Source organism: Haliotis rufescens, unplaced genomic scaffold, assembly GCF_023055435.1.
Source record: "Haliotis rufescens isolate VD_foot unplaced genomic scaffold, xgHalRufe1.0.p SCAF_28, whole genome shotgun sequence".
Classification (NCBI taxonomy): domain Eukaryota; kingdom Metazoa; phylum Mollusca; class Gastropoda; order Lepetellida; family Haliotidae; genus Haliotis; species Haliotis rufescens.
Genome location: NW_025963979.1, coordinates 3,635,101 through 3,651,582, shown reverse-complemented (window position 1 = coordinate 3,651,582; position 16,482 = coordinate 3,635,101). Strand labels below are relative to the sequence as shown.

General features: G+C 42.6%; 1 protein-coding gene across 8 annotated transcripts in view; it reads right to left on the bottom strand.

Annotated features, from left to right (window-relative positions):
- The window catches only part of LOC124139927 (solute carrier family 22 member 4-like), a 103,520-nt gene that overhangs the window by 54,870 nt on the left and 32,168 nt on the right, over positions 1 to 16,482 (bottom strand). For 4 of the 8 annotated variants that reach the window (XR_007222964.1, XR_007222969.1, XR_007222965.1 and 1 more), the window contains exon 2: positions 5,088 to 5,761. The exons of 2 other annotated variants lie outside the window; for them this stretch is intronic. The gene's annotated coding sequence lies outside the window, so the exon portion shown is untranslated. Of the gene's footprint in view, positions 1 to 5,087; positions 5,762 to 9,744; positions 9,917 to 16,482 lie in introns of those variants that run through there. 2 more of the 8 variants (XR_006861853.2, XR_007222966.1) reach the window with 2 other exon arrangements.

Here is a 16,482-nt window from a genome sequence, read left to right as displayed (position 1 = left end):
AGACAATTACACGCAAATCTTTCGTCAAGGTCTACAGAGACACGAAATTTCACGTTACAACAGTCTTGATTGAGACAAATTCAGATCAGTGTCATCTGGGATTCAACTGAACTGTTTTTTTGTCAGTGTTCTGATCGACACGGGATCTCTTCTGCATTCAGAATTGCCATACCAATAAAACTGCCAGTCAAACCGACTATGTTCATTGCACCAATTCAAGCTGGTGTATGTTACTGTTCCACTTACCATTCGTACCTGCGTCTCGGAGGACGTAAAATGCCCTTCGTACAAGTGGATTTATGCGCTGAAACCTAATTATACCATGCCAAGTAGTCATTGACTTCAGACTTGTTAGGGTTAAGTAGGTTTGAATTATTCTTCTCTGGTGTAGCTGAATGCATCACTAAGCAACATTCTTTCGCAAACTGCAACATCCAAATCGACTCGACTCGTGTAATGCGATGCTCGGAAATGTCGTTTATCGTAAATATATATATAACGTCCTGTCGCCATATTATGCGTAACTGCGTTTTACCGATATTCGTCGTCATGGTCATTTCCTTGTGTATTTGTGAGAAATCGACTAGGACAGGTCACGTTTTGAACATGGGGAAAAATTGGCTTGGGGTGTGAAAATGACATATTGTAACTGATTTGGCGTTGAAATGTCATAATAGTTCATAATTTGAACAAGAAGAATAGCATTTGAGGAAAAGAGAAACAAGATCATCATGTAGAATGGCCACAAACAATATAGCAACGTATTGCATTGGGTATGTCCACAATCTCCATAACAATATATGGCAGTGGGTATGTCCACAATCACCATAACAATATATGGCATTGGGTATGTCCACAATCACTATAACAATATATGGCATTGGGTATGGCCACAATCACTATAACAATATATGGCATTGGGTATGTCCACAATCTCCATAACAATATATGGCAGTGGGCATGTCCACAACCACCATTACAATATATGGTAGTGGGTATGGCCACAATCACTATAACAATATATGGCATTGGGTATGGCCACAATCTCCATAACAATAAAATGCAGTGGGCATGTCCACAATCACCATTACAATATATGGCAGTGGGTATGTCCACAATCACCATAACAATATATGGCAGTGGGCATGTCCACAACCACCATAACACTATATGGCAGTGGGTATAGCCACAATCAACATAACAATATATGGCAGTGGGTATGTCCACAATCACCATAACAATATATGGCATTGGGCATGTCCACAATCTCCATAACAATATATGGCAGTGGGTATGGCCACAATCACTATAACAATATATGGGATTGGGTATGTCCACAATCACCATAACAATATATGGCATTAAGTATGGCCACAATCACTATAACAATATATGGCATTGGGTATGTCCACAATCGCAACAACAATATAGGGCATTGAGTATGGCCACAATATATGGCTGCGCGTTCGGTTCCAAATTCAATTCAGCGCGGGTAACCTGGCTCTACATTGAAAACACAGTACGTTTATTTCCTAAATCCATCCTGGTTGTATTTTACTTGTACGTTATTGCAATAGCCTGTTATTATCGGTAACAACAGGGCTGGCATTCAGCAACTGTTTGTAGTTCATAATCAACCTTCTCTGTTGAATACCATTTATCAACTGTAAATTGAGATAAATTTTGATCGGCAATGGCTCGCTTCCGCTATATTACTGTTAGATACAATAACACTCTCGGGATCCAGAGGTTTTGTAAGATCAGTAACGTGGGCTTTGTGAAGGACGAATATTATTTCCTGCTAATTTGTAACGCATATTGTAACCTTCGACAACAGTATACACGAGAAAAAGCTTCATGTCCATCCAACATCATCTAAGTTTAATATTCTAATGTCAAACCGAGACAAATCGTTAATTAAAAATACAGCCATGGTTGTGCATCACACAATGAATCGCCATGGGATTTGTACCTTAGGCCGTACCAACTAAATAAAGAATAGGTTTTATTGATATCGACAATGGTATTATTAACTCATCACAGTGGATGTTGTATCCCTGTGCTGACATTGCAAGATGGAAGCTCGCGCTACCGACACCGGCTGCCCACGGTTCAACGTCGAAGCATGTGCTGACTATGTCTGAAAACGGATTCATTATGCAGCCTATACTAAGTCGTCCAAACATGTTGGCTAATCGTCAGTGTACACTGGCTACTGCATACAGTAAACATTGTTTCACGAATTATTGTGAAAGTTATGCAAAACTATACTATCCCCAGATACCATTATGAAGATGAAACAACATACTAACCGCAATCTTAATTAACAATCGCAGCTTGATACCTTTTGAACATTAACACGTCCTTTTTAAGCCTAAATCATAGCCCAACAAATGCGTTTTACATATAAGACTACTACACGGATAATGGACGCGCGTTGGAATGAACCACGACAGCAGGATTTCACGATGATCGATATCAGTCATGCCATCAAAGGAGATCAGTAAAACACAAAAACCTGCTGCATGTAGCTGTCGAGTATTGCAATCAATGTAGCAGATAGCAGCATAATGAGAGTATATGCAGGGTTGGAATGGATCATTTCTAGGAGTGACAAATGCCTCTTCATACACCCTGGAATTATCCTACTGCTTAGTCCAGTAATCTGTCATTGAAGCTGATAATCTGTTAGTCACACTGGTGTATTAATTGTCTCTCCCCTGGTCTACGTTAGTATCAGATATTGCAGTTACAACTGATGAGCATGTAGATGCGCTGAATATGTTCTCTCTGTGTGGTGATACGAGACTATCGTCACTGTGATAACAAGTGTACACCTACTGGAGGCACTAGAGCCGGACGGACACGCCTTCTTCCATACGTTTAGATGGAGACATAGAAGGACTGGTGCAGCAGTTGCCAGTATTGTTCAGGAGGCATTAACAAAATGTTGGTTATTAAAATCAGCTACGCGTAGTTTGATTGTCAAGGTTGTCGAGCAACATGTAATAACTGCAACGCCATCAACAGCAGCAATGAAGTCTGAAACTACCACTACGTCTGACAACTGTTGCTGCAGCCTTATCTATTAAAAAACGTTATTTAGATATTTTGCTCGACGATAAACACCTAACGATGTACTTTACCTTTAACTTGCCAATATTTTTATCTTTAACCTTCCGTCATTACAAATACATTTAGATAATACAGCTACCTTCTGCTACATGCTGTAGTGTATACCATGATGGGATAGCCACCAACTATCAGAGGTTCCACATCAACTCATTGCCATGCACAAAGCGACTATCCTAAGAGACCCAGACCCAGACCCAGACCAAAGTGTATGTAGCCGATAATTTCTTGCCCAGAAGACAGCATACAGACGGTAGAAAGCTGTCAATAGAATTACCTAGCTGATTGTCTTGTGGAGAAGTGGAGAGTTTGCAGACTGCTGTCAGGGCCAATATCCCCTCAAGTCAGCTCTCAATGTTGCCACTGCACGAGAAGACTACATAACAGGGGCTGCTGTCCGGGTCAATATCTGCCCGAGTCACCCCTCAATTGGGAGACTACATAACAGGGACTGCTGTCCGGGTCAATATCTGCCCGAGTCGCCCCTCAATGAGGAGACAATATAACAGGAACTGCTGTCCGGGTCAATATCTGCCCGAGTCAGCTCTCAATGAGGAGACTACATAACAGGGACTGCTGTCCGGGTCAATATCTGCCCGAGTCAGCCCTAAAGGTTGCCACTGCACGAGGAGACTACATAACAAGGACTGCTGTCCGGGTCAATATCTGCCCGAGTCAGCCCTAAAGGTTGCCACTGCACGAGGAGACTACATAACAAGGACTGCTGTCCGGGTCAATATCTGCCCGAGTCAGCCCTAAAGGTTGCCACTGCACGAGGAGACTACATAACAAGGACTGCTGTCCGGGTCAATATCTGCCCGAGTCAGCCCTAAAGGTTGCCACTGCACGAGGAGACTACATAACAAGGACTGCTCTCTTGGTCAATATCTGCCCGAGTCAGCCCTAAAGGTTGCCACTGCACGAGGAGACTACATAACAAGGACTGCTGTCCGGGTCAATATCTGCCCGAGTCAGCCCTAAAGGTTGCCACTGCACGAGGAGACTACATAACAAGGACTGCTGTCCGGGTCAATATCTGCCCGAGTCACCCCTCAAGGTTTGCCACTGCACGGGGAGACTACATAACAAGGACTGCTGCCCGGGTCAATATCTGCCCGAGTCACCCCTCAATGAGGAGACTACATAACAAGGACTGCTGTCCGGGTCAATATCTGCCCGAGTCACTCCTCAAGGTTGCCACTGCACGGGGAGACTACATAACAAGGACTGCTGCCCGGGTCAATATCTGCCCGAGTCACCCCTCAATGAGGAGACTACATAACAGGGACTGTTGTCCAGGTCAATAGTGTGCCACTCGCAGACATGACATATTATATTGCCGTTTTTAGTTTTGATTAAACCCTGGGGAAGTTTTACTTATGCCAAAACCATCAATGAAGGAGTGTCCTATTGCAATTGAGTCCACAAATATATCCTGCACTATCATGGTATATGTAAAACGAGAGACAGTGACCCGTAAAAATCCAACCCTACTGTTTTATCTGAAGACTATATGAGCAATCACCAGAGACAGTAACCCGAAAATCTAACCCTGATATTTTACCTGAAGGTTATGTGAAAGCAAAAGCATAGCACATGTTATTCTTAATACCTTATCAATATACTCATGCTTATAATATCCTGGTAGCAATAGCAATGTAAATCACTGTAGAAGTGCAGTATATCCATTAGTATATACCAGCTACCTTAGAATTCCGATATCGACGTGTGTCATAGTGACATTATAAACAACACAATATTACATTTCCTGGTGTGATACGACATCAAAATGTATGGACACGTGTAAGATATCCATCCACGGCTTACTGTTGTGCCACGTGATTCGAATTGCCCACATAGTTCAATATATGGAATGCTCACGGAAGAAGGAAATGAAGTATAGAATATGATCAGTGATTATGTGTTAGTAATTAATGGTTATTTAAAGGACTCACCAAGCAATGATGCAGTAGGAGGGATGTATCAATCAGATGGAAATATCCTTTGGGCTGCCCAGAACCTATCAGAAATATAATCTGATACAGGACATATAACAAAATGTCCAATTCTGCTGGTTTCAATCACACACTATATTGAGAGTCACTGACATTAGAATCCAGCCATTCACAATATCGCCTCACTCTCGGATCTGCGTTGGTTGCTGACTTGAATTCCGTTCGAGATAACTAGACTTTATTGGAGGAATCGGGAACTCCCATGAGACAGTGGAACAGGAACCCAGCATTAGACACTTGTGTCTTCTCGGGAAGGTCAAAACGTCCAAACTACTGAATATATCCAGACTTAAACGTCTGAGGGAATCCAAATTGAATTTAAATCGTAATTTTGGAACAATTGATTTTTCTCTTTCTTCTCCTATTCTTTATAGCTGGGCCCGTCATGATCAATTTCCACCAAGCATTTTCGAAATATTCCTTGCAGGAAGGACTTCAATAGTTGTAGAGAAAGTTCCACAAGTTGAATGTCAACACGAACTAATGAATGGAGGGGCTCTTGCTAGAAAGGTAAACACCACAGCTGATAGCAGTGCCTTCTCCTGCCTCAGGGCCCGCCAATGGGTGCTCTCTTCACAATGGGCATCTGTAATTACATGAGGTTGGTGATGCTTCTGCAAGTAAAATGAAAAGTTAGAGCTAGGCAAATGAATATACTTCGAACATAACTCTTTATATTTTGTCAGTAAAGTGATTTTAAGGGCCATGTTTACCACCATTAACATTCCAAATAGGCGAACCCATGTTATTCAGTAGATTTGTGGATCTATTGTAATACATTGGTTTGAACGAGTGTTATGACAAGTCAACTACCAACTGGTCCCAAAACCGGACGCTGTACATGTTCATGGATAGATCTGATACATCCAATCAGTTACCGCCATTAAAACCAAGCTGGCAGCGTCATCAACTGGGAATCTCGGCTCGGGTTCAAGCGGACGCAACTTCATCAGCCTGCTTCCATTGAAACAACACATAAAAGTAGCTATGACCCACGGCGGCATTTTGAACTTCCTACCTGTGTGCTGTAATGTTCACTGTCGGCATGGTGAGTCATAGCATAGTAGTGGGTTCTATACCATGCCAACGCTCAACGCCCAAGTTGTCCATGTGTATGTTGTTAATCTTATGGAAAGCAACGCCCACACGTTACTCGCCTGTGACCGTACGTACATTCATGGCACGTTATCCAAAGTGAATATCAAGAAATACTTCCTTCTCAACTAAATCCATTATTGTATATTGGAAATGTTCAGTTTGTGTGTATTGAGCCTGTAGACAAGCTTCACTAGTACATGCTAGGTCTCGTGCACCGTGCTGCATTCAAGGGTGAGGAAGGTTTCACTTCGTGACACTGTCAGTTGATGGAATAAATGAACACTTTTAGTGTTGTAACCTAGTGGATGGAATCACAATCTTGTCTAAATTTCATAAATTATATAATAATAATATGTGTCACGTATGAAGGTGTGTATCCGTTATGAACGTGTGTGTAAGGAATGAAGGTGTGTGTCATGTATATGTCGGGTATATAGAGAATATAGAGTTTTTTACGAAACGAGTGGAATTTCTACAGTATATCTTAAAGAGCAAAAGCGAGGACAGATACCATAGCAAGTTATAGCATTGTATCTAACGAGAAATGAGTTTGGTATTTTGTTTATTTCCCACGTCAAATATGTATTTAAGTGTAAATACATAACAACTTTCGTTCCATAACAGACCAAACTGGAACCGGTTGCATAATTGGTTGCGCATGAAGATTGACATATACCCAAACATGGACATTGTTGACATTTCCCGGAGTGCTCGCCAAAGACGTTTATGATAAATGTACGACCCAATGCTGAAGACGTGAAAATCAACAAACTCAAGTCTGCTTGCATGCCAGTGACAGCTACGAACGAAGGGCAAGGTCACCATCGGAATAAGAAAAGACAACTGTGATCTACTCACAGCGTTTTACGCTAGAGATCAATAGGTAATGATATTGTTCACATCTGGGATGCTTTGGGCGAACTTCCACGGAGTTTTCGAATGATTTGTATCGGAACTGTTCACCTTAAGTGAATCTGGTCGGGCAGTCGTATATGTTCATTCATGAACAACGAAACAATTTCAATGTCACAAAATGTCACAACATATGCTTCTAAGGGAAATCTGATGGCACAACCGGAGCATTCAACGTATGTTTAGATATAGATCCAGATAGTTTAAACTGACTTCATTTCACCAAGCTTAACCGTTTTCGTTAAATCAAACTGAAAGTCGCGAAAGTGGTCGGGTGCGTCATGTTCATAGGGACGCGGCCTCGATCTATCGGAAGTCGTACATTGCAAAATTAATAGATATGGCTGGATTATATCGCTATAATGCTCTTTGCATAACCAATATGGAATACAAAGCGGGATTTGATGCGTGTGACTATCTTGTGTGGTTTAATAACGTGTTTGTAAATGTTTTTCTTTCATGAGATTCCGTCAGTTCTGCCTTGTAGTTACAAAAGTGAATTACGTCTAGCGATTTTTTTTATGAATGAAAAAAAGTAGTTCCGGTGTGACAGAGGTCACAGTTATCAAATCAAAACGAAAAAATAAGGTCAACCATGTACGACTCACGTGTGACGTACGGATTTAGCATCTCACTACCTGTATCTTCGCCACGCTGGTAATAGAAAAATGTAAATGAAGGTGAGTGCCAGTTATGTGTTTCGGATATGAATGTGTGTCGGGTATGAAGATGTGTGTCGGGTATGATCAAGATGTGTGACAGTGATTTGTCTTGGATATGAAGATGTGTGACGGTGATGTGTGTAGGGTATGAAGATGTGTGACGGTGATGAGTGTTGCATATGAAGATGTGTTGGATTTGAAGGTGTGTGTTGTGATGTGTGGATTATGAACTTACAGAGATTGCTTGGGCCACCTCCTCAAAAGAACAGTCGCTTCTTCGTAATAAATGCTCGTATTGAACAAATTTGAGATAGGGTGAGATAGCACACCAAACGGCCGCCCCACACCAATGTGAGGTGCTGACAGCTCTCCCCCACGAACAACTGTTCGGTAGTGTGAGGCTTAAAGTCTACACCTGTCACTGGTCTGCCCCACTCAGGGACAAACTCGTGAACCTTATCATCTATGGAAGCTATGTCTGATGCCCTCATGTGCATGAAGTTCTCATGTTCTAACAAGTATTCGGTTCATTGATCATATCGTGGTAAAGAGTATACAGTTCCATTTTGTATACAAATTGTGGATAGCAGAGAGTTATCTGCTTCTGATGTTATTTGTTCGTTTGTATGTGGCCCCCTTACAAAATTAGATATTTTAATTCTGAATGCTTTTCGGTTTTAAATCTACTACTGGTTGTAGGTCGGAATGAATCATAGTCCGGAAATAGTCCATGCTGTTCGTTTATAATGCGTGTATGCCCTATGGCGATGGCATTAATGAATCGATAGTTGAGTTTACTATCGAGGCCGATGAGGCACACATGATCTGCAGCTCAATCGAAACACGACTGATTTAATAATCCAAGGATTCATACTTGATTTCATCGACCATAAAATAAAGAACCCATAGTTTATGATAAGGCGATACCATATAAACCATTAAATGTAGGTTACACAACACTGGGACGCTGTATAATCTCAGAAGTGACTCGATAGTGTAGCTCCAGACTCTGTACGTACCAGCTTCAATATGTCATTGGACAGTCACTGATGAAAGAAGGTAGTAAAGTATTTTGTGCGAAGGTGCCTGTCTTCAAAAAACACGTTATGTTCAATATTTTGTCCAATACAAACAAATAATTGTTATGTGAATTTCTTTGAAACACCAGCTGTGAAATATATATGGCATTAGTAATACTGACCCTCTAAGCTGACGCGTGTTTTATATCATACTTCTCCGTGCTATACATCTGACATGCAAGTGCCCAATCGACAAAATATCACCTGCTGTGTCTAATATTAAGGAAAATAGAATGATGAATATATGAATTTCAATATTGGATTTGCACACTTTTATATTTTAATTACTGTGTTTAGGATATGTTCATATCAGGTAATACATTTGACTATATGTACTACTCACATATTTACATTATGAAATGTGTAGAAGAACTAAATACTGTATCATTTATATTGTTATATCATACTGCATTTAGTTATATTCGCCTTCTATATTCCGCTAGGCTGTATACTACAATGTATGTGTTTCTTTATATCGCTCTATGGATGAGTTGTACAATGGACATGTGATTTCAATGGACAGTATGTACTGAAATTATTTATTCACTGTTGACGTATTCTTTGTTCGGCCTTTAATGCCACATCGCTGTAACTATGCCGTATATTAAAGATCTATATGTACATTCAGCACGTTCACTGCTGACAATAACATAAAACACATATATATATAAAACACATATATAATGCTTAATATTATTTCCTGAAGCAATGATCATAGTGTTAGTATTCTCTTCAAATGGAACGTATATTATTGAATAAGTGAAAATTTAACAGTCGATGTGCACTATTGCAATATAATAGAACTAATCACTAATGTGTTTTAGACAGCCAATATAACAGACTCACACACGTATGTTGTCCCCTGCCACCACCCAAAGAGTATTGGACCTCAAATGCGTGCTTCTCTCCTCCAGTCCCCGGATCTCCTCGTCCAGGACACTTCCCTCTCATGCCCTGCTGTAATTACTCGGGTCGGCTTCCTAAGCATGTGAAAAACTCACCAATTGGGGGAGGATAGGAACGCTAAATGCGAGTAGGGATGGGGAATGAGAGAACGCTGTATGTACAATCAATTGTACCCCCCTCATCCAAGCGAGCTGACAAACCAAACCATTGATTCCGTGCGGCGGAGATGTGTTGTTCGACGCCAATAGCTTAAAAGGGTCTTTTCTCGCTAGATGTGTCGTAAATCGGATGCGGCTCACTCCCTGGGTGTATTGACGCTCCAGAATTAACGCTTCTCCTGTGATGTACATAGGCTTTCCGTTTAATTGGCTGTATGGATTAACTGAAATGGTTATGTTTTCAGACGATTTGTCATTCAGCTTCACTTAGTGATGGTGTGGTATTGGCCAGAAATGAAAAAAAGGATGTTCATGAGAGAGTTGAATGTCCGATTATATAATCGATGAACCAAATTGGGATTGCATGAGTAAAGATATATTTTCAAGAACATACGTCATCAGAAAATGCATTCTCTACTTGTGCATATCTTGTTCTAACCTTTAACAACTTACAGTACTTCTGACAACTGAGGTTTCCAAATACGAGCCATGTCACGGAACAAAGCCTGGAAGTAACAACTACATACATCTCCACATATAGACAGGTTATTCAACAGCTTACCTAAAGACACCACTGCCTAGAGGCACTAATGCTACAACAACAGCACTGGCAACTTTGAGGGTAGCGTACAGGAAACCATATAAAACATGATTGGGTGACCGGGGAGCTGGCTCGATGGTCCAACTCATGTCAGAGTTATACACAGGGAATTATCACTGAGTGAGTGAGTGAGTGAGTTGGGTTTAACGCCGCTTTAAGCAGTATTCCAGTAAAACCGCGACGTGTCAGCTTATTGTTGGAGGAAAGCACGCAGTGATGCAGGTCTGAGACGTTTAACACTTCGGTGAAACCCACGACCACGGGTATGGTGCAGACAAACCTAGAAACATAATCGGGTCGCCGAGGTTCGAACCCACAATCATAGGTTTCTGGCGTGCCCAAGGGACGAAACTTTGCACAGCGAATTGCGGCGCCTTAGACCCCCGGGAATTATCATTGAGCTGCCTCAATTACCCAACTCATGTCAGAGCTACACACACGGAGCTTCAGTAAGCAGGCGTGATGTAAGGGTTACACGCATGGAGCTTCAGTGAGCACGTTTGATGTCAGAGTTACACACATATAACTTCAGTGAGCAGGCTTGATGTCTGGGCTACACGCTTTCAGATTCAGTGAGCAGGCTTGATGTCTGGGTTACACGCATACAGATTCAGTGAGCAGGCTTGGTGTCTGGGTTACACACATATAGCTTCAGTGAGCAAGCTTGATGTCTGGGTTACACGCATATAGCTTCAGTGAGCAGGCTTGATGTCAAGGTTAGACGCATAAAGTTTAAGTTAGCAGGATTGATGCCAGGGTTACACGCTGAGAACTTCAGTGAGCAGGCTTGATGTCAGGGCAACACGCATATAGCTTCAGTTAGCAGGATTGATGTCAGGGTTACACACTGAGAACTTCAGTGAGCAGGCTTCATTTCAGGGTTATAATTGCACACTCAGAACTTCAGTGAGCATACTTGGTGTCAACGTTACACATTCAGAACTTCAGTAAGCAGGCTGGATGTCAGGGTTACATACGCAGAACTTCAGTCAGCAGGCTGGATGTCAGGGTTACATACGCAGAGCTTCAGTCATCAGGCTTAATGTCAGGTTTACACACAGAACTAGAGTAAGCAGGCTTGATGTCAGAGATACATACATAGAGCTTCAGTCATCAGGATTGCTGGATGTCAGGGTTACATACGCAGAACTTCAGTCAGCAGGCTGGATGTCAGGGATACACACATAGAGCTTCAGTCATCAGGCTTGATGTCAGGTTTACACACAGAACTACAGTAAGCAGGCTGGATGTCAGGGTTACATACGCAGAACTTCAGTAAGCAGGCTGGATGTCAGTGTTACATACGCAGAACTTCAGTAAGCAGGCTGGATGTCAAGGTTACACACATGGAGCTTCAGTAAGCAGGCTTGATGTCAGGGTTACATAAACATAACTTCAATGAGCAGGATTGATGTCAGTGTTACATAAACAGAACTTCAGTCAGCAGGCTTGATGTCAGAGTTACACACACAGAACTTCATTGAGCATACTTGATGTCAGGGATACACACATAGAGCTTCAGTCATCAGGCTTGATGTCAGGTTTACACACAGAACTACAGTAAGCAGGCTTGATGTCAGGGATACATACATAGAGCTTCAGTCATCAGGCTTGATGTCAGGTTTACACACAGAACTACATTAAGCAGGCTTGATGTCACGGATACATACATAGAGCTTCAGTCATCAGGCTTGATGTCAGGTTTACACGCATAGAACTTCAGTTAGCAGGCTTGATGACAGAGTTACACACAGAGAGCTTCAGTGAGCAGGCTTGATGTCAGAGTTACACACACAGAACTTCAGTCAGCAGGCTTGATGTCAGGGTTACACACATAGAGCTTCAGTCATCAGGCTTGATGTCAGGTTTACACACACAGAACTTCAGTTAGCAGGCTTGATGACAGAGTTACACACATAGAGCTTCAGTGAGCAGGCTTGATGTCAGAGATACATACATAGAGCTTCAGTCGTCAGGCTGGATGACAGAGTTACACACATTGAGCTTCAGTGACCAGGCTTGATGTCAGGGATACATACATAGAGCTTCAGTCGTCAGGCTTGATGACAGAGTTACACACATAGAGCTTCAGTGAGCAGGCTGGATATCAGTGTTACATAAACAGAACTTCAGTCAACAGGCTTGATATCAGAGTTACACACACAGAACTTCAGTCAGCAGGCTTGATGTCATGGATACACACATAGAGCTTCAGTCATCAGGCTTGATGTCAGGTTTACACACAGAACTAGAGTTAGCAGGCTTGATGTCAGGGATACATACATAGAGCTTCAGTCATCAGGCTTGATATCAGGTTTACACACAGAACTACGGTAAGCAGGCTTGATGTCAGGGATACATACATATAGCTTCAGTCATCAGGCTTGATGTCAGGTTTACACACACAGAACTTCAGTTAGCAGGCTTGATGACAGAGTTACACACATACAGCTTCAGTGAGCAGGCTTGATGTCAGAGTTACACACACAGAGCTTCAGTCAGCAGGCTTGATGTCAGGGATACACACATAGAGCTTCAGTCATTAGGCTTGATGTCAGGTTTACACACACAGAACTTAGTAGCAGGATTCATGACAGAGTTACACACACAGAGCTTCAGTGAGCAGGCTTGATGTCAGGGATACATATATAGAGCTTCAGTCGTCAGGCTGGATGACAGAGTTACACACATAGAGCTTCAGTGAGCAGGCTTGATGTCAGGGATACATACATAGAACTTCAGTCATCAGGCTTGATGTCAGGTTTACACACAGAACTACAGTCAACAGGATTGATTTCAGGGTTATAATTACACACTCAGAACTTCAGTGAGCATCCTTCGTGTCAAAGTTACACATTCAGAACTTCAGTAAGCAGGCTGGATGTCAGGGTTACATACGCAGAACTTCAGTAAGCAGGCTGGATGTCAGGGTTACATAAACAGAACTTCAGTAAGCAGGCCGGATGTCAGGGTTACACAGATGGAGCTTCAGTAAGCAGGCTTGATGTCAGGGTTACATAAACAGAACTTCAATGAGCAGGATTGAAGTCAGTGTTACATAAACAGAACTTCAGTCAGCAGGCTTGATGTCAGAGTTACACACACAGAACTTCAGTCAGCAGGCTTGATGTCAGGGATACACACATAGAGCTTCAGTCATCAGGCTTGATGTCTGGTTTACACACAGAACTACATTAAGCAGGCTTGATGTCAGGGATACATACATAGAGCTTCAGTCATCAGGATTGATGTCAGGTTTACACGCATAGAACTTCAGTTAGCAGGCTTGATGACAGAGTTACACACATAGAGCTTCAGTAAGCAGGCTTGATGTCAGAGTTACACACATAGAGCTTCAGTGAGCATGCTTCATATCATGGTTACATACGCAGAACTTCAGTCAGCAGGCTTGATGTCAGAGTTACACACACAGAACTTCAGTCAGCAGGCTTGATGTCAGGGATACACACATAGAGCTTTAGTCATCAGGCTTGATGTCAGAATTACACACAGAACTACAGTAAGCAGGCTTGATGTCAGGGATACATACATAGAGCTTCAGTCGTCAGGCTGGATGACAGAGTTCCACACAAAGAGCTTCAGTGAGCAGGCTGGATGTCAGAGTTACACACACAGAACTTCAGTCAGCAGGCTTGATGTCAGAGTTACACACACAGAACTTCACTCATCAGGCTGGATGTCAGAGTTACACACACAGAACTTCAGTCAGCAGGCTTGATGTCAGGGATACACACATAGAGCTTCAGTCGTTAGGCTTCTTGTCAGGGTTACACACAGAACTACATTAAGCAGGATTGATGTCAGGGATACATACAAAGAGCTTCAGCCGTCAGGCTGGATGACAGAGTTACACACATAGAGCTTCAGTGAGCAGGCTGGATGTCAGAGTTACACACACAGAACTTCAGTCGGAAGGCTTGATGTCAGGGATACACACATAGATCTTCACTCATCAGGCTTGATGTCAGGTTTACACACAGAACTACATTAAGCAGGCTTGATGTCACGGATACATACATAGAGCTTCAGTCGTCAGGCTTGATGTCAGGGTTACACACAGAACTACATTAAGCAGGATTGATGTCAGGGATACATACATAGAGCTTCAGCCGTCAGGCTGGATGACAGAGTTACACACATAGAGCTTCAGTGAGCAGGCTGGATGTCAGAGTTACACACACAGAACTTCAGTCAGCAGGCTTCATGTCAGAGTTACACACACAGAACTACAGTCAGCAGGCTTGATGACAGAGTTACACACATAGAGCTTCAGTGAGCAGGCTTGATGTCAGGGATACATACATAGAGTTTCAGTCGTCAGGCTGGATGACAGAGTTACACACATAGAGCTTCAGTCAGGCTTGATGTCAGGGATACATACATAGAGCTTCAGTCGTCAGGCTTGATGACAGAGTTACACACATAGAGCTTCAGTGAGCAGGCTTGATGTCAGGGTTACATACGCAGAACTTCAGTCATCAGGCTTGATGTCAGAGTTACACACACAGAACTTCAGTCAGCATGCTTGATGTCAGGGATACACACATAGAGCTTTAGTCATCAGGCTCGATGTCAGAGTTACACACAGAACTACAGTAAGCAGGCTTGATGTCAGGGATACATACATAGAGCTTCAGTCGTCAGGCTGGATGACAGAGTTCCACACATAGAGCTTCAGTGAGCAGGCTGGATGTCAGAGTTACACACACAGAACTTCAGTCAGCAGGCTTGATGTCAGGGATACACACATAGAGCTTCAGTCGTCAGGCTTGATGTCAGGGATACACACAGAACTACATTAAGCAGGATTGATGTCAGGGATACATACATAGAGCTTCAGCCGTCAGGCTGGATGACAGAGTTACACACATAGAGCTTCAGTGAGCAGGCTGGATGTCAGAGTTACACACACAGAACTTCAGTCAGAAGGCTTGATGTCAGGGATACACACATAGAGCTTCACTCATCAGGCTTGATGTCAGGTTTACACACAGAACTACATTAAGCAGGCTTGATGTCAGGGATACATACATAGAGCTTCAGTCAGCAGGCTTGATGTCAGGGATACACGCATAGAGCTTCAGTCATCAGGCATGATGTCAGGTTTACACACACAGAACTTAGTAGCAGGCTTGATGACAGAATTACACACATAGAGCTTCAGTGAGCAGGCTTGATGTCAGGGATACATATATAGAGCTTCAGTCGTCAGGCTGGATGACAGAGTTACACACATAGAGCTTCAGTTAGCAGGCTTGATGTCAGGGTTACATAAACAGAACTTCAATGAGCAGGATTGATATCAGTGTTACATAAACAGAACTTCAGTCAGCAGGCTTGATGTCAGAGTTACACACACAGAACTTTAGTCAGCAGGCTTGATGTCAGGTTTACACACAAATACAGTAAGCACGCTTGATGTCAGGGATACATATATAGAGCTTCAGTCATCAGGCTTGATGTCAGGTTTACACACACAGAACTTCAGTTAGCAGGCTTGATGACAGAGTTACACACAAAGAGCTTCAGTGAGCAGGCTTGATGTCAGAGTTACACACAAAGAACATCAGTAAGCAGGCTTGATGTCAGGGTTACATAAACAGAACTTCAATGAGCAGGATTGATGTCAGTGTTACATAAACAGAACTTCAGTCAGCAGGCTTGATGTCAGAGTTACACACACAGAACTACAGTCAGCAGGCTTCATGTCAGAGATACACACATAGAGCTTCAGTCATCAGGCTTGATGTCAGGTTTACACACAGAAATACAGTAAGCAGGCTTGATGTCAGGGATACATACATAGAGCTTCAGTCGTCAGGCTTGATGACAGAGTTACACACATAGAGCTTCAGTGGCAGGCTTGATGTCAGGGATACACACATAGAGCTTCAGTCA